This window comes from Anas platyrhynchos, chromosome 7, assembly GCF_047663525.1.
Source record: "Anas platyrhynchos isolate ZD024472 breed Pekin duck chromosome 7, IASCAAS_PekinDuck_T2T, whole genome shotgun sequence".
Classification (NCBI taxonomy): domain Eukaryota; kingdom Metazoa; phylum Chordata; class Aves; order Anseriformes; family Anatidae; genus Anas; species Anas platyrhynchos.
In genome coordinates this window covers 27,844,047-27,862,515 of record NC_092593.1, presented here as the reverse complement: position 1 = coordinate 27,862,515, position 18,469 = coordinate 27,844,047, and the positions used below count along the sequence as shown (strand labels likewise).

Here is an 18,469-nt window from a genome sequence, read left to right as displayed (position 1 = left end):
TTGATTCACTGTTTTAGTTGTGTTCGTCAATTAAATAGCTGTTCACTTTGTTTCTTCAGACAGAAGTGAGCTAGAACCAGGCAGGACGCCAGTTAGAAGAATTTCTCAGGTATGTTTTCTGTTAGAGTTAGGATTGACTGTATAGAGAATTGGTATAGAAATTATAGTCTGAGGGTGCTTGTGTTTTGTTGTTTTCCCTTGTTGTCATCTTGTTTCCTCTTGGGTCTCTCCTCAGCTTCTGCAAATTGTTATTGTCTTAACATATTCTTACCGTAAATGGTATTTACAGGAGCTTTGCTCAGCTGCCAGACGTGTACGGGATTCAGAGCTCTGTAGGGTAAACTTAATAACCAAATATGTTTGAGGAAATAATTCAGGTGAAATTCTCTAACACTTGAAATTGGATGGGTTCATCACCACTGCATGTGCACTTTTCATAAGACTTAATCATGCCAATTGAACATGACGTGCTGCCTCCTGCATTGCCCATTTATAGAACCTTATTTCCTGTGTCTGTACTACTGAGGGAGTCTTTGGACTCGGACCTCTGACTGATGCTTGTTTTGACACAGGAACGTGTGTGTAATGAATAGCACTGGCATTGTAGTGACATTACCTGCAGAAAAAAAAAAAAAAAAAAAGCACAGCAGTATTAGATTAAAAGCTAATTACTGCAAGACAAATAGAACACTGTTCATTAATTCCTACACTTCTGAGCTTAGGTTTGTAAGTGGTCTGATTAAGCTATTCATTGAGGAACTCTGTTACACAGTACACTGTGGATGCTTTTGCTAACTGTAAAAGTTTAGCAGACCAACATAAAGACACCTCACTTTCGATGGAAAAGACTGTTAGAGAGGTTTTCACATCTCCTGTATACATGTAAGCTTTGGTGAACAGTGAGCATTTCCAGAATTCATCTGGCTGTGTGTCAGGCAGAAGACAATCTATGCTCTCTGCACTTCTGGTCAAACTAACAAAAAGTCTAAATCCTGGGCTAGGCCAGATCTTCTGCATGGCTTCTGCAGAATCGTGACGTAAAATACTGTTCCTGTGTACAGCATTTACAGAAGTACTACTCAGCTGCAAGATATGTTCAGAGTTCAGTGCTGTATTTGATGGGTTGATGAAGACCTATGGTAGAATTTTGTTTACAATTTGCAGGTAAAATGATTCATAAATGATGCAGCAAATACAGTTAACATAATGTGGGAAACTATAAACTAGTCTGAGCAGTGTTTTTTAAAAAAGAAATCTAGGCCATTCTTAGTCTTTTTATGACTTGTAGATAATAACCTCTTAAAAGGAGATTAAATAGCAGCATGTTCCTGCAGAGTGTATAAAACAACTCCCTTTCCCCACACAGAAAATAAACATTTCTTAATGTTTTCTGATCCAAGTTTAAGTCACATCTTCAGCTCATGAAATTGCACTGGGAGCTGTTTGGTAAGTTTTACTGCATTTCTTCAAATAGAACTGCAAGGGTATGTATTTACCCTGAGAGTAGGATGGATGGCAGCATTCTTTTACAGGTATGTGACAGTTGCCATCCCAAATAGCCAATATCCATCCAAAACCTTAAGCCCAATTCATTGAGAGCGGTAGGTCATTTAGTTCAGGAGTCACAGGATGGTGTGATTCTGATTTTAAACTGCAACCTCTAGACAGCAATCAAATGCAGCTGGTCACAGACCATAGTTTGACAAATGTTTCTTTGGTTGCATTGCTTGTTTAAGGTGATACCAACCTACATTTTTATTTCATTTTTATTTGCTTCTAGCACAGCACCTTCAGTTGTGTTATAGAACTTCTTAAGAGCTATGACCCCAATTAAAAAAGCCTTTAAAACGCCCCAGGAGTGTGATCAGAACTGACAGGATCTGAAACGCATGAGCAACTAGAGTCTGCATAAATGGAAAGAGATGTTCAAACTGTCCTGTGGTGGAATTCTCCATGGCCTAAGGCTTACCTGAACACACAAGGGATTGATGCTATTTTTCTTGTAGCAAGAAATTAATTACAAGTTAAGGCAGAACATGACCCATGTTAACTCGTACTAGGAAAATTGACAAAAGAGCGATTGAGGCCTAACCTGCATTTTTTGTTTCTTGGGCAAAATCAAGATTTTAAAAACAGGGTTCCCAAGTGCCCTCATTTTTAGCACACTGGATACATGTTTCTAACTGTGGTAGGAAGTGTGGAACCTGTGCTCTCAGTCTCTCCTTCATTGCCCAAAAATGTCTTGTGAGATTACAGATAGATAGCAGAACAATTATGAAGCTTTCAAAGTGCAGTTGAGAATGAAAAGTCATGGCTTCCTCGGTGTTAGGAAATGACACCATCATCCTATCCACTGTTATGTCCTAAATATATTTCAGCTGTCTCAGAGGTATGAGTCCAAAGCATGTGATTTCCTTGAAGGTAAAATAGAATCTTTTGTATGCCCTAGAGAATTTTACTGGAACTAGTATTTGCCTGGTAACCCTAGGGATCTTATTTTTGGAAGGCTGCAGGATAAAAAGTAATTAGCTAGATCTAGTTTCTAATACATCAGAACGCAAATCTTTTCTGTGTTGAACCTTACAAACTTAATAGACTTTCAAACAGCCCCCAGGTGTCCCAAGAATGAGGTATTAGAGTTAATGCTGTTCTCCTTAGAATTTAAATGCTTGGAACATCATGCCACATGACAATGTATGCTTAGAGTAGGATTTTAATCACTCTCAATAATGGTAAAATTAAATTAGCCTGTTGTGAGGACCAATGTAACAAAATTAATAATAATAAAAAAATTATTCCCCTTGTGTAGCTCTAATTAAGCATTATGGAGTTCATCTGGATATCCACTGGCATCTGGATTTGAAAAGACATCCAGATTGGCAAAAATGCTGGCCTGACTTGAGTTGATCAATACATGAAATGATATGAGAGATAGAATTGCAACATGAACTGAATACAACTTAAAGTATATTACAAGTCATCTAGAATTAAGGGTCTCTGGAAGTAGAAACTTTGCATTTCTTACACACACACACACACACACACACACACACACAAACAAACAAAAAAAAAAAACACAACAAAAAGCATAATTCAATACGGAACACAATCTGCTTAAACATTTTCTCCCTCTCTCAGCACAAGTTCTGTAACATGAGCCCATCAGCGCAAGCCAGTATCAAACACTGTATGATAAGAGTGTTAGTTACTCTTTTTGTCTTATTGACACATTTTCTGACACTACTGGAACTTAAGAGCATGCAAAGTATAGAATAAACGCTCGTCCTGTATCAAGAGTGTAGCATGCCATCTAATGTGGCATCTAGTGGTTTCATTTGGAATTGTGAAATGCAGCAGACCTCTGAAAGAGAGAAAAGAAATTTGTGCTATATTCTCAAGTGCGGTGGGAATCCGAACGGTCAGTAGGGCTGGAGGTCACTTGTTGGTTTATTTTGCAGTTTTTCAGAAAATTGGATATTGTTATTATAGTTCTCCAACTGTTCTTAAAGAGTTAGTAGACATCAGCAACACTGGAGAAAACAGGGCAAGTCCTCTTGATACCAAGAGGACCTCTTGAAACTGAGGTCCATGCCTCTGTCCCATGTGATGCATTAGTTTCACATTGTGTGGTGACTTGAGTAGTTTCTCCATCTGCAGCAACTGAATTTATTTAATGTTTTGACTAAATAACTCCCAGCACTTACAGGCTGAAAGGTGCATGTTCTATTGTAAAATATGATTGCTTGGTAATATAGATTTGTCCCAAGCAACATTAGTGTAATTCTAGGCTAAATAATTTTGCTATGAGAGTCTTGTTTTCAGTGAAAGTACAACCTGGTCTTTTGCACAAATAGGAATTGTGGACCTATTATATTTTGTAGACTTTCAGGCTTGAAATTTTCAGCACACTGTGAAAATAGGAAGCTTGAGAAAATTGTCATGCTTTCCTAAGATGGCTGCCTACCTTGAAGACTTAAATGTATTTTCATTTTGGGTGATATTTCTGTACTGAAAGAAGTCAGGATTTAGTGAGGGATCCAGGAATGAGATATCTAATTTGAAACTTAAAGAAGAAAAGGAAATGAAGGGTGGTTGTTTTTTTGTTTTTGTTTTTGTTTTTTGTTTGTTTGTTTTTAGAGCCTGTAATGCACCTTGCATGCCTTGAAATTTCCCTATTTTTATTGCCTAATTTAGAATAAGTCTTCCCATTACAGCACTGAATACGCTAACTCTTGATTTGCACTGCTGTTGGAAGAAGAATTTGTCCAAAATATGAAATATACGATCTAGAAGCAAAGGTAACTTTGTTTTCTTCATTGAGGTTTCAGGCTCTGCATATAATCTTTTCTGTGTACGGTTTCCACTAACCACAGTATGACATGTCCAAATTCCTATCTTGTAGGAAATTGATATACAAAAGAAGGCAAAAGTGTACCATGTTCATCTAAGAAGGTGAACTTAGTTAGGATTGTGCTTGAAAGACTGTACAAGTCATAAAGATGTAGAGGTGTATTTTATTTTCTCCTCTGATGTTTTTAATTTCTCCCCGTCATATTTCATCCTTAAGCAATTCAGTAATAGTCTCTTCCTATGTGTCTTGTTAATAAGCTGTCCAGTGGTGAGTAACATGCCTGGTTTCTGATAGCTTTCTCATCAACAGAAGTACAGGACTGTGCAGAAAGAACAGGTCAGGGGAAAATAGGCAGAACATCTGTGTTTTTAAAATCACCTGATAATCAGGTGGTCTCTGAGGTGAATTACTGTGCTGCAGCTGCTTGTTTTTCTCCGACAGCCTGCTGTAGAATGCTTGTTAACTTGGCATTATAAAGCTTAGTTTGAGTAAGCAGCCTGAGGAACTGAGAATGTCTGGAAAACTACTTATTTTGGTTTTACTGTAAATACTTCTGTCCTCTTTTCCAAATTTGAAAGTATCCTGTTTGTAGTTGATTTCTTATGGTAGCACGTAGTCATTTTTTCTGGACAGCACTGGCTTGCATCTGTGTGTGATATGGTGTTCTTTGCTTTTTTTTTTTTTTTTTTTTTACTATGTTCTCTACGGTTTCTTAGGCTTCTTCTACAAGAACAAACAAACATCTAAACCCCAATATAAACAGAATAACCCTGTCATCTGCACGTACTTGTTCCTCACATTCTAATCTCATCTGCAAATTATGAGTATGTTGAATAATACTGTTGCAAGTCCAGATTCACGGAATATTATTAGAATAAGTTGAGAATTGACTGCTTGTCCTCTTTAGCCAATTTTCTCATCGTTAATACATGGCAGAATTTTACTTCACTTCCTTTAGTTCTCTAGTTGTTTTCTCTCCTGGAAAACTTAACAATGAGTAAAGTAGGACAGTGGAATGTAACGTCTCTATCCATAAAATTGTTCAAAAAAATGCAGTATAACCTACTTTCAGGAAGAAAAGTTAATTTTGATAAGTTAGGAAGTTTTCATTTGGTTGTGTCACTGGATTTCAGATGGCATTTCTTATTAAATGAATGCATATTCTCATTTTAACAAGTTCAGAGCCTTTAGGAATTTTTCTCATGCTTTGAACTAACTAATTCTGCAAGAGGTGTAGAACTCATTTGTTGACCACTAAACAGAGGACACAGAGCTCTCTTTAGCTGTATAGGGACATTTTAAACCATAGTTAGATTCATCCTAATATTAGGTATGGCTGTAAGGTGTTAGCTAGCTGTTCCCCTCTTGTAAAAAGTTATCGTACATACACCCCTGACTACGAAGCATGTGAAAAATATGTGCTAGCTTCTCAGTTGGTGCAACTCATGATCTAGCCAGCTGAAACATTCCCTCCTGCATCAATTTGTATCGAATACGGGAACAATGTTAACATGTTTCAGTACAAAACTGTTGAGTTTTTTTTTTTTGAACCATCTGGGCTGCAGGTGAGGAAGAATGATTTCTAGATACTTCTTGTTGCTGTCTACGTTAACGCTATGGTATTTGTTAACGTTGATATAATGCGAAAAACTGCTCTATCTGTAAAAAGGGTCTTCAGAGGGCCCTCTCTTCTGAAGAGAAGTAACACAAAATGTCAGAATAACTTGAGTATGGGTATTTAAAGCTTTTTGTTGTTGTTGTTTCCTGATTTTTTTTTTGCCTTGTTCTGGGCTTAGAAGATGAGAATCATCATGCTTGCATATCTGCACGTTGTTTCTTCCTTGAACTTCTGTCTTTTGAACTTCTGAAATAACTCCAGGAATAAAAATAGGCCCTAGTTGGAAAAAACACTACTGGAGGAGCTGAAAATTAAAGCCAGCAGGCCAGAAGAAATTCCCAAACAAATGTGTATGCATGGGGTTAGTCAGCCCCATCATTATTTCTTAAAGAAATAATAATATATAAGTGGGTAGACAAAGTGTTTGCTGCGATATTGTTAAAGTTAAAAAAGGCTATACCATAGTTGCAAAAATTTGGTGTTATATTTCAGAAAGTTCCTTTCAAAAGGATAATGAGAGATTTGACTTTGAATCTCCATTGTTTAAAATATCCTTTCAGCATGAAAATATTTTCCATTCCCATCAGTTTTCTTTTGTATCTGGCAAACATGGATATTTTTCCTGAACTTTAAGTGGAATGAAAAATCATTATTTTTGTTGGCTTGCATCTGTTGTAGCTTCCCCTCCAGTAAGACTGGCAGATTTATTTTTAGAGATGTTTTACCAGTATATATCTTACATAGTTACTAGTGAAAGCAGATTTTATAAGAGTTTAAAAAAAAAAAAAAAAGTTTAGTTCAGGGTCTGCTTGCATCATTTGAAAGTGAGCTATACATGTCAGAGAATATAGTTTTGTAAATATGCAATAAGTTTTATTCCATGGTTACAAAGCTATCTGCTTAGTGCTTTTGGCTTTCTCCATCTCTTTCTAATCCAGCTCCAAGGGGACTACTTATGACATTCCAAACTGCTGAGCAGCTTTCCAACAGCTGCTATCAAAATAATAAAAACAAAACTGTTTGTCTTCTTCCCAAACATGGATTGGGTGAAAACAGAGACCATTTTTTTGTGTGCCAACCCTCACTGCTCCATTGCTGGTGTTGGGGTTTCACCTCTCTTGTACAGCTGTCCACTTAAGAAGAGGACCAAAGACAGTTACTTTGAAAGCCTCTAGAGGAGGAACAATAAATCATGGGCTTTGCAGTTCCAAGGCCTGGAAACAGCAATTCTGAGCCTCTGCATCTAGAGGGAAGTGCTTGGCATTTCTGGTGAGGCAGTCCAAGATACACAGCACTCATCCTGAACCACATCACTGTGGTGCTGGACCTTAAACTGTAGCATTCAAGCCTATACAGAAATTATCTTATATGCCTGTCAAGTGTTTAACAACTGAAGTTTTAATTTTCTTGTTCCTAGTAATTAAGTTAACCAGGTAAAATATTAAGCCTGTGATAAAATCTGTGTTTTATAATTATAAAAAACAACAACAGCAACGACAAAAAACACGTAATTGCATTTCTTTCTTTGTTAATGAGCTGTATCACTGAGGATGAAATTCATTCAGAAAGCAAGACCCTTTGTATGCAGTGGAATTGGTCCCGGTGCAAGGGAACCAAGAGTGTTCAGGTAGCTTGTGATATATGTAATGGGGACAAATTGAAACTGGTCAATGTACTTCTGGCATTTTTATTTTTTTTTTTTTACCTGTTAGGTGACTGTTAATTTCTGAAATATTCAGTCAAATTTCTTGAAAGACAAAATTGCTATACATTCACATGTACTGCCTATTCCAGTTTCAGTTGTGATAGAATTTTCTTTAATGAGACTAACCTGAACTGAGTAAGAAAGAATTGATCAGATAGTGCTTTGTGTGATACAGGATGTGTTGCCATCTCAGTGATCTAACTGCTGTGCAGACAAGGAGAGCTTACATCTCCCTTCTGCTCATTTTGTATTTGCCCAACTCTGTTTCAGTGGAAATAAACCTGATTTCTTGTACTGATGTCATGGAAAGGAGATTGATACTTGGAAGGTATGTAACCCTGATTTTTATTTGGTAGATATAAATTAATGGACACGTCCTCGTTTACACACATGACAATCTACCAGCAATGGTAAATTTTAAAACTATTATAATGTGAAAAAATAAGGTACTAATAATACAACTATTATTAAAAAGGAAGACTGCAAGCTGAAGGAAAAGATTGGTAATTGGCAAACTGTCTTATTGTTGCTTTATTTTTTTTTAATTCTATGAAGCAGATGTTTTCCTTCTAATAAAACATGTACACAACATTTGACTTTTTCGTGACTCCAGCTTTTTTTTGTGCTTGCTTATTGAGATTCCTTGGAACATCATCTTTCCTCTGTCCATATTCCCCAGTTGGGTTGTTTAAGGGAGACTTCTGTAATGGCTAAGGAAAACTAATGTTAGGAACATGTTGACCTATTATTTCATTTGTCCAATTCATTGACTTGTACAGTGAAAGCCGTTTAATAATAATGTTCTTCTAACTGTTTGTAAATATAATTTCAGTAGCATGTTTAGAAATTTACAGAAGTTCTGGTTATGTATAACACTGTGACTGGTTATATTTCTGCAGGAAGATGACAATATACCAAAATTTTGGTTGCACTTAGGAAGAAGATTGCATTTCTAAGTTACAGTGCTGTATAATCATTTACTAATTTCAATACATTAGTTAACTTCATGAGAAATTGTATTAATTCTATAAAAAAAAAAAAACACTCTTTATACATGGATCTCTAATATACAATATGTCTGGAGATTTAAAAGGAAAACTTCAGGGAGATGAAGGGCAAATATTGCATGCTTTATGGATTGGCATATGAACATAGGGAATGACTTTGAACATACTGAACACATTTCAGTTGTTTAATTCTAGGTAAGTGATTGTTCTCCTGGTTTGAAACTTGGTGTCTGTAAGAAATCCCTTGTCTTAGTACAAAAGGAATTTACCTCCTGTGCAACAGAATAATATGGATGCAAGTCCATAAGTTGCTCAAGGATTTTGAATGTGAGCTGAGCTATTTTGCAGAAATATAGAAAAGTTACTTAGAGGGACATAGAGGTCATTGAACACATTTAAAGTTTTCTGCTATTTGCACTATTGTTTAACTATCTGGTTCTGTACTGTCTGGATCTCAAACAGTTGGCTTTCTATTCAATTTACTTAAAAAAAAAAAAAAAAAAAGGTATGAGATCTCAAGCTTGAAAGGCTTAACCAATTCTTACAGACATTTCTTCAAAAAGCCTTATATATTCTAAAACTGGAAGGCTCAATACTGAGCATACAGTAGTTTTGTCCAGATAATTACGCTTGTGACTTTGGATAGAAGGAAAATTGGAAGATTCAAGGGTGAATGAGCATGCTCTTTTATTTGCTTGGAGGAGGACGAGGAATAGGGCTCGGTCTTATTCTGTCTCCGAGTATACTTTTCAGAATACTTCAGCTTTGATTTTTCAAGCTCAAAAGAAATTTTAATATACTTAAATAACCATATTTGCTCTTCTTGTTTTGAAAAGAATGACTGAAAGATGCAAGACTGCTGTTACGAAGTGGTTGTTCTGGACAAAAGACATACCTGAATGTCAGGAAGCTTATAAAAAGCAGGCAGTCTGAGCCTACCATCCTAAATTCTATGCTCAGTCATAGAAGATGGGGGAAGGCAGATGAGCAGGAGAGATTTTGGTGCTACTGTAGACACCTGATTGACTGCCAGGGAATGTGAAAACAAATTATACTTACTGGCTTAAAGTAGGTTCACCTTGTAATAGATGCCCCTTTGGTGTCTCAAACTTATCCTTGGTAGTCCTTACTTGCATCTGTATCTAAATCCCACATCAATTGAACAACTGATGGACAAAAATTTAGAAATACTGAATATTAACAATTTCTTCACTTCCTAAAGGTGAAAATATATTCAAGAGATTAAAGTAATATTGTACAGTGTCCTAGCAATAGATGTGTAATTTTGACTTCCATTTTCTTTTACAGAATTTTAACTTTGTGTGCTTTGAGTATAACTAGTGTCATCCTGAAGGAGAGTGTTTCAGACAGAAAACAATTAAGTTTGCCCTCACCCTTTTGATTGCTCAGTAAAAGTACTTAAGAGCAGTTGCTGGAGAGGTGGAAGACGGAGATACTTTTGGAAGACAAGCATCTATCTAAACAAGTATGAAAGTTTTTTCATGTTTCCTTTTTCATATGCTGACTTTGTGGTGTTAAGTGCATTTTTCTGCTTTAATAACAAATACAGGGAACAATAGTTTTTTGTTCCCCAGGTGTGGAGTGAGTTCTTAAGCTTTTGTTTTGTTTTGTTTTATGAGCCTGCTCATGAGATGCTGTAGCTAAAAAATGTACAAAGATTACTTGTTTTTGTCTCTACTTAAGTCACGGTGAACTGCAGAAGTACTTGTTGGCAACCAGTACGTTGTCAACTGTAGACAGTGCTTGTATGGATATGTAAGTACTTTTTGGAATTCCCCATTTGCTTGCAATTGTCAGGATACAGCTCCTGGGATTTATCTTCTAGCCACAGCAGTGCTCCTCTCTATTCAATGCAAGCTTGGTCCAAATGGCATCATATACATAGCTTTGAAGCTGATTTTTGGTAGGTCATGCCCAAGTTGAGACAAGGCCAGTCTGAAGGTAAGAAATGGGGGGGGGAATAAAATATGTAAGAGCCCAAGTAAGCAAAATGTTTTGGGGAAAAACTGGGAGAAGAGAGCTTATTGTAACTACAGTATAGTTACATTTTTAGTGTTCATGTTTCTCAGCGCTTGCTTGTGCTGCCCTTCATTGCCTTCTTATCACATGACAAAAAACATGTACCAACAAATAAATATACAGTAGTAATAAATGCTGAGCTATGAGTTGGTACATGAAGTTGATTTATTGATATGTCCCAAAAATGTAGAAGTACCAGTGATGCGTGTTTTATGAAAGCAACCCTGATTTACAGCAATAATAGGAAACTGTTGGCATGCTCATGGCCTACAGTGTACCCAAACACTGCAAATGCACAGCTTAGGCAATGCCCATTTTTCCTCTCTACCTTCTGTGTTAAGAAGCAGAGTAAACCTCTGGGAATATGAAGGGTTAAGGTACTTTTTTTTTTTTAATTTCCTAACATTCTGAATATAAATAGAATTAAAATGTCATATAGTAATAATAAATCTTGCCAACTTTCAAGTCAAGCAGACAAGCGGTTGAAGGATCTGGTTTTGATAGCAAGATGTTTGTCTGTGTACCCAGCAGCAGCATTGAACTCACCTTCAATCTGTTGGCTGAAAATGTCCAATAATAGTTTCAGTGTGTAACAAACAACAGATATTACTCATTGTGGCCCAAGCACTTTAGCAGTAAGCTTCCTTCTACGAAATTGTGCAGGGCTTTGCTAAGTGCTAACATATCAGTCTGAAATTATGAATTGGTTTTATTACAGGACGTGTTTATATTAATGCTCTGTCTGAAGCAGACGTGAACCTAATCTAAACAGGAGAAGGATGTATGGGAAGGGAATAGACCAGGCACATAGCCCAAAGAACATAAGCTGGTGGGGAAGAGAGAGGTGTTTAGAGCTACCTGTTATCACTACTCTACATACATCAGAGCTTAGGAAAGTGGTTTTCTATTCAGGGATAAAATAGCTGTCACTTCTGACACATGTCCCTTCCAGTATCTTTTTACCAAGTACATGCATGTTCTCTGAATTACATCTTTTATTGAATTAAAAGCAGTGAATGTAAAGTGAATGGGGAATATTAAAAATGATAAAGCTGAAAACCTTTGCTAGGCAGAAGTAAAGAGGATCTTACCCTTGACATCCATCCCTTTTCCAGCTTCACTTGTATTCTGCTCTGCCTGAAACATTGTAAGAGTTTCAGCTTTTCTTCCTCAGGTATGGCTATAAAAAGAAGTAATTGAAAAATAATGTGTGACAATTCCAATTTATTGACTTTTTATTATGGACGCTTTGGGGGTGGCAAAACAAGCACATTATTCAAACTGATAAGATTAATAAAAAGGCCTTCAGATTTTGACAACGTTTGTGGTTAGAAGTAGTGTATGTGGAGTTGGGGGAGGAATTAATTTAAAAAAAAAAAAAAAGATGAGTCACTTATATCCAAGTCAGACTTCATGTGAAACTAATGGGGGTGTGGTGTGTGTGGATTGCTAAGGGATATATAGACATGCTACAAAGGAAGATCAAGTAGAATATTATACCATATTTATATATGCGGTATTTGTTGCTAGATTTCTACTTAAATGCCTTTAATTGAACTCTGGGGCTTAAGAAGGCATTCCTAGCAATGTAACATTTCCAGGAATTTTAAAAAGGGCAAGTTTTTTCTATTATTTTTCTTGAGACTTTTAAAAGCTTCAGAAAAATTGAAATACTGGCAATAATTATTTGCTTGTGGTACGGTATTGTGTTTTGTTCTCTGAGGATGAGAAATGTATTGTGTATAACATAGCAAACAAATGACTAAGCATATTTATGAGGGAAGTGCATATCCTTTATTTTAGAATAGTAGAAATTATACTTGGTGTTAAAGATGTAACTGTAATTAGTTCTAAGATAACTATATGTATATAATTCAAAAAGCTGAAGACATGAGTGAACATAGAATCATAGAATGGAATGGGTTGGAAGGGACCTTAAAGATCACCTTGTCTAATCCCCTTGCATTAAAAAGGACAAAAGTAAGAAAAGCCACAAACAGTAATAAATTTGTCACTGCATATAGTACCATAAAGTCCCTATCAGTACGGGCTGCCCAGGGAGGTTGTGGAGTCTCCTTCTATGGAGATATTTAAGGCCTGTCTGGACACCTACCTGGGCAACCTGCTCTAGGGAACTTGCTTTGGCAGGGGGGTTGGACATGATCATCTCTTGAGGTTCCTTCTAACCCCTACAATTCTGTGATTCATCGGTAGTCTTCGAGATCTCTGTAGGCCATCTGAAAGGAACAAAAAACCTTCAGAAAGAAATGTCAATTGTTTTATGAACAGTGTAAGTTGAAACTACAACATCATATTATATGAGCATACAATAAACCACATGCATTTAAAATTATAAAATTTAATATGTAGCATCGTTCTCTTATCTCAATCCATCAGGCTTCCCAGCAACAAAAAGAAAATAGACTGAAGTTAAACTTAATACATTTATAGAGGTCATCAGGGCACTTGTATTGCAATGATCTTCTTTCAGTGTAATGTTTCTTTGGACAATGTTAGGCAGAATCACATTCAAAGACTAAATCAGATTTCAACTTGATGTTTTGTCTGAAAACAGAGGAGTTGAATTGACTATGCAGGCCTGACTATTTGTAGAGAACGAAACTTAATCAAGACAACAGTTAAACAAAAAGATTGGTGGTTTGAGCTATTTGTGCCTTACATCAGAAGTAATTAGGACCACAGACACTGAGGAAGAATTAATTTCTGGAGAGTGGGTGGTAGCTTAAGCTACGTGAATGTAGACATCTGACTGTGCTCATAGGCTGTGGGAGATGGTTCTTTGGTACAGGAATGGTAACATCCATGCTGTGAAGTTCACAAAGCCCTGCTGTTAGTTACCACAACTGCTGCTTATCAAACCTGAGCATCAGCTGCACTTCCTTTCTGCTTGCCCCGTGTTTTTCACGTGCGCAGTTCTAATAGTGGAGGAAGGACTGAAAGCAGAGACATCTGTAGCATAAGTGTAAATAACAACAAGGTGTGTCAAAAGCAAATACTGCTTAACATAATAGCCCTAGCATCATAATGTGATCAGTAGTATATGTGGGTAGAGTGGCAATGCATTAGACACACAAAATGTGTGCTATATAGGGTCATTTTAGCCTGTAGATCAACACCTGATATATTTAAAAGGAGGAAAGACTTCACAGCTTTCATCTTGATATTCCTGTGATGAATAAAATTCTAGATATTTTCCTTATAAAACAGGGAGTGGATAGCAAAATAAGGGAAGTAAATGGCAAGAAGATATTACTGTAGTAGGAAATAAAAAAGCCTTTCATTTGTCTCTAATTTTTTACAGTACCAGCCCTATAGAGTTCTGTGTCAAAAATTATTAAAAAATAATGAGGAAAGGCTCAGTAGGAAGTGGTGAAAGCAATACTCAAGCCAGCTAAGCAAAATAGTTAAATTCAAATGTCTGCCAAGATCTAAAAGATACAATTCAGACATCCCAAAACTGAAGATATTTTTCAGTTGCTACACTGTACTGCTGCAAGCTAAGACAAGATTAGAAATAGATTTTTCTTTCATTAAAACAAACTTCTCTGGTAGATAGTGTAATATGATTCACAACAATGATCAATTATAATGTTATATCTTATAATCCCTTGTTTTCTCTAGCAAGCAATACTATAAATACCCCACAGATTCAGAATGGTGTATGGTGGGATGATGCATGAGTTATAAACCGTTCTTCTTGCAAAACAACTTGGCATCTGTTTAGCATGACACCCTGGATTTGTACATTTAAATACCAGCAGATAAGTAAAACTGAAATAGATGGGGGAATTGTAGTCCCTTTACCTTCTCATCTTTTGTGAGTTCTTGTTTATTCTGTGGTGCCAGCATCTCAGGCAGTACTTTTCATACTTAAACATCTGCTGTTTTGATTCCCCTGTTTAAATAGATTGGATTAGGAGGGGAGAAAACCATCTTCTCCTCCCCCTCGCCATTCTGCTCTAAAGCTTAGTTAAAAGGTTTGGCTGAAATACAGTTTTTTTTTTTTTCCCCCTAAACTGGTTCTAACTCTTACTTTTCAGCTACATCAAGATACAAGGTCAAATTAATTACTGTAAATTACATCCAGACTGTGTGTAAAGTTCTCTGTGAATCTATAAGCCCATTGATTTTGATACGCTTCACTGTCTTAACTCGTGTTCTAAAATTACAGTAGTGTAACTGAAATCAGAATCTGTTTAAATCTCTGCTATTTAGATCTAGGAAGCATTTAAGCTGGCATTTTAACTGCAGGAGGGTAACTATCAGAGACTATCCATTGAGAGTCTGTGTATGCTTTTAAACCTAATGGTAAAACCTTATTCTTATTTCATTTTTTAAAAGCAAAAAATAGTTCTCCAATAAAAGGACCACTTGCATGTTGGTGCAAGATGGGAAAAAGATCTTGTGTAACACCAAGCACTGTTCCTTATCCCTCTTCCAAGTATTCACCTGCTGACAGGAAATTACAAAACCTCATGCTGTGCACAAATGAATCTAATTTGACATCCAGCTTTGCATCAGATGCCACCACATATTCATCTCCATTCTTTGGTGAGTTTACTTCAATTTCCAATACTTCTGCTGCATTTTGCTGACCTGTCTTGTATATGGAAATCCACGAGGTGTGTGTACAAATAATGAACTGCAATGTTTTTCAACAACTGCAATAGATAATTAGATGATACAGTTAAAGGGGAATGATTAAGTCAGTGAGCATTTCCCAGATGCTCTTCTAAGTGATCTCAACTGCCTGTCATGTGTAGTTTACAGCATCTGACTAAATGTCAGAACTTCTCTAGTCTAAATTTATGAGCCATAGATAATAGCATGATAAGGGGAGAATTTTTGAATAAGAAATTTTAATTATTGGAACATTCTGCTATAACAAAAATTGGCATATGATTTTTCTCCATAAAGCTTTCTGTGACTGCTAGTTCACATTCAGGGATCGTTTCAAACATTCTAAGAAATTTCTTTGCTTAAATTATATGCTGAAAATCTCAGCAGTAATCCCAGAGTGCTTATTTCAATGTTTGTTTGGTTTTATAGTCACTTAAACTTATAAGAAGATCCTCTGTGGCAATGCAATATAAATTGGTCGTGGGCTATTAGTTGCCCAATGAAATAAATTTCAAAGATATGCGAAGTTGACATTTGGAAGTTCTGAATATGAATATTCAAACCAATGCAGAAATTTACATTTTTATCGTTTGAGTTATGCTTTCAGCATTCCATACAGCAAACGGCCTGATTTGGATGGTTGGTAGACTCATGCAGACTGAGCAGCTGTCTTTTCTAAATCAGATTCATCCAGCTTCTCACTGGCAGCTGAAAAGCCTCTTATTCTGGTGTTCATACAATTTCTAGGACAATTTTAATTGGTCACCGCAACAGTTAATTTGAATGCAAATTTTTGCCCCCTTTTTTGCCCCCGCAGAATTTGAGTTCTGTGACAAATGCTTCCGTGAAATATACTTGGTGATTTGAACTTGGTTCGACTTTTATTTTTTTTGGTGTATGAATTGTAACATAAGCTACTGTAACCTGTTTCTTTCTAACAGTTTGTGCAGCTCTTTGCATCTGTGTGACTTCTCTCACCTGAGGCGACGAGTTGTCCAGCTTGGCCACAAGTATGCATTCTCAAAGTATGCTTAGTAAAAACTTACAGGTAAACAATAACTAATTCTACTAAACGTGAATATGTAGTTTCCATTAGAAGTATATTCCTTTTTCCACAAATATTTTTCCTTCCAAGCTTTCTGAAATATTTGTTTAAATTGTAGAAGTAATTTTAATCTCTTTTAACATACGTATGCTGAAATCTTGGGAAAATCTTGGGAAGCATGTGGAGTTTATACTGAAAATTTATCAGCTTACACAAAACTCATTTAGGATCATATAGAGATATTTTCATTAAGGAAAAACCTTGCTACCACTAGCAGCAAGAAGCCCTTTTTAAAAAAACAAAACGCAAACTATAACTGTGTGAGCTACGGGCTGTGTCAAACAAACTGATAGTGTTTCCAGTGTAGGTATGCTATCAAATGTGGCAGTGGGTTAGGAAAGTTATTTGAAAAGCTGGTAAGTGATTTGTGTTGAGAAAAGCTCTTCTATTTTAAATGCCTGAACACTAGAATAATCTCCAAACAAGATGCTTGTAGAAACTTAACTGATGTGCTTGTAAAGTGACTTTTTACTGTTTATCAGGAAGTCCAGTGGCACAGTATTCTTAACTTTCTCTGGAAGTTTAAAAAACGTATTTGGCAAATTTAGTGGTATACTATGCAATAATAAAAATATAAGTTGCAGATAAAGAATGATGAATTCATTATTAAAACAAAAAAACCTGCAATAAGTCTTCTTGTTATTTGCATAATTCAGCAGCCTTTTGTGCATTGGCCACGAGGATTCTTTAAAAAAAAAAAAAAAAAAGACAACCTCATAAAAATGGTGTCAGACTTCAGTTTGGTAACTGAAGTGTTTAAGCTGTGAGGAGAATAGTTAAAAAAAATATGCAAAACTTAATTTTACATTATACATGTAAAATTAGTTTAATCTTAATTGACTTTTTAGGTCTTCTACTTAGGCTTTCTTCAAAAATAAACTGACTTACAGCTCAGTTCTGAACAAAAAATGATGATAAGTGATCTTATTTGCAAAAAGATGAAAATTGAACTGTTCTTCAGTTTAGCAGAGGAGAATTTTATTTTTATTCAGTTGATGATTAAATAATAAAGTGACTTGCTTAATTGTAAGATTTTTCCATTAATTACTTTTCACAGAAATTTGTTGTTGATTTTTCCCACATGAAATAATGACATTTTTAATATATCAGGGCCAATTAGTTAAAAAATAGTTTTATGGAGAATTTTTATGTTGAGAGAGAAGGGAAGAGTAGTACGGAGTAGATCTAATTTCTCTGAACAGACAGTCATGAAATTTTCACTAAGATCTAGTACAACCATGTTGGTCTTACGTTGCATAGTCTGGCAATAGATCCTGTGCCAAATTCATATAAATGCTTTGAAATATTTTATTATGGATTAAACAACTTCTTATTAAATGATGTGTGCGTAGGAGCAAAGCCCACAAGTCTGGAGGCAGTTAGACATACTGAGAAAGATTGATGTTTAAGAATGCCAAGATGATGCTGAAACAGACAAGTTGCTCTATCTGTAAGCAAATGACTGCAGCCTTTGGCCATTCTGTGCTGTTCTCCACAAAGAAGTATTAAAAAAAAATAAAATCACCAAACAGTTCTATTCATACAACTCCCTCTATTAGTGCGCATATGTATGTCTGCGTAAGTTTTGCATTCTCACAAATTTAACGTGAAAGAAGCACTTAAAATGGAATACCAAATTATACATTTTTTTTTTTAAAAACAGTTCACTGCTTAAATGTTTTGAAACACTTATTTCTCGTAAGTATTAATTGCATTTGTCCTATTATCCTAGAAATACTATATATAAGACAGAAGGAGAGTTCAGTCCCTGCAGAGAGTTTAAAAAGCAGCTCTGCCATTCTGGTATAGATTTTGGATGTTAAAAATACAACTTCAGTGTGAGTATTCTACAGATGCAGATTTTAAACCATACTGATAGAATGATTTAGATACAAGTTGTGTTATAAACAGATAGCTGACTTTATTCAGTTTGTTTTGATATTTTTGATAATTTCAGTTAATTACTGGAGTGAAATCTAAGTTGTGACTTGACTGTGTTGTA

General features: G+C 35.8%; 1 long non-coding RNA gene across 1 annotated transcript; it reads left to right on the top strand.

Moving 5' to 3' along the window:
* Positions 1–1,206: 1,206 nt before the first annotated feature.
* Positions 1,207–18,305, top strand: LOC140002954 (uncharacterized). Its single transcript, XR_011810718.1, has 5 exons — positions 1,207–8,002; positions 9,990–11,895; positions 15,253–15,293; positions 16,304–16,410; positions 18,200–18,305. It is a non-coding gene; the product is annotated as an uncharacterized lncRNA (long non-coding RNA).
* The last annotated feature ends 164 nt before the right edge of the window (positions 18,306–18,469 follow it).